The sequence below is a fragment of the Cynara cardunculus genome, unplaced genomic scaffold (genome assembly GCF_001531365.2).
Source record: "Cynara cardunculus var. scolymus isolate 2C unplaced genomic scaffold, CcrdV1 Un_Scaffold_2997, whole genome shotgun sequence".
In the NCBI taxonomy this organism is placed as follows: domain Eukaryota; kingdom Viridiplantae; phylum Streptophyta; class Magnoliopsida; order Asterales; family Asteraceae; genus Cynara; species Cynara cardunculus.
This window is the reverse complement of record NW_020201306.1, coordinates 30,988-32,265: the sequence shown is the minus strand read 5'-3', so window position 1 is coordinate 32,265 and position 1,278 is coordinate 30,988.

The following is a 1,278-nucleotide window of genomic DNA, read 5'->3' as shown; positions in this document are numbered from 1 at the left end:
ATCTAAGAAAATTACAAGGACGGAAACTGAAAATGAAAGCTTATTCACTGATTTATAGATTGTCAGTGAATGATAAAAGTAACATTGGAACTCATAGACTTGTGTCCCTATTACTTTTTTCAGGGATCTTTTTCARTGAAGTACATGGAATACTCATTATATTAATCAATGGAAATAATACAWGTATTACAGTACATGTTCAGAATTTACAGAATGTAAATACAATCAATGAAAGAAGATATAGAAAAAGAATTACAAGGAAAAGTGGATTGTTGTTACAAAGAGAATCTTATTCTAGAACACTTAGATCTATGTGATCAGGTACATTTTCACCAAGGTTTCTTTGACGTAGGAATTCCCTTCGTATCTTCAGATCGACGACTTTTCCAGGCATGCTATCATCTATCCAGAGCAAGAGCTAAACCAAGTGATCCATTGGACATAGATGTAGCTCTGACATTCTCTGAAATCTGACTTCACCTTCATAGTCAAGGAATATAACTCCTAACTCAGGTTTAAAATGCACAGAGTTGGGTGTATAGGGACCCTTATCTGGCAAGGCAAGATTCAGCACAGAAATGTCAGTACTCATATGACCCTTCAGGACTTCATCTAAGGAAAACCTTGTTTCATGTTCGTTTCTTAGGAATGGTCCTTCATTAGGATCAGAGAGATTTAATTTCTTCTTCCCACCTTTCTTGAGAGTTGGCCTGTTAGGGACCTTGACATACCTGGACATCATTTTGATGTGTTCGTTGATGGTGTCCTTGATAAGTGTCTTGTGTCTCGACTTGGATTGCTGAATGGCTTGTCTGATCTCCATCCATTTGCTGTATCTATAGCGGCCAAGGTAGGAAGGGTACTCGGTAATGGCATCAAGATTGTCCCTGGTGATGAGCATTGAGACCAGTGTTCCACAGTCTTTAGATCGTCCGCTGATGCTGACGCTGATGATAGGCCGGGGACTGAGTCTCTTTTTCAACTTTGCTTCCCTCCATTGCTTATCCTTGTCCACTAGCTTCAGCTTCTTCTTGCGTTCAGCTTCTGCCATAGAAAGAAGTTTAGCTTGGGCTTAGACAGCACTCACCGTTTTCTTGGACTTTTTCTTGCGAAGGACTTTAGCAGCTAGAGACTTGGCCAACTTTAAGCTGTCTTCAGTCTGCTTCCTTTAAAGCTCTAGCTYTTCTTCAACACTTAATGCCTCGACTCTTTCAGCTTCAGAAAGGAAGTCAAACTCACCACCACTAGAGGTACGAAGAGGAATTTTTACTCTAGTCT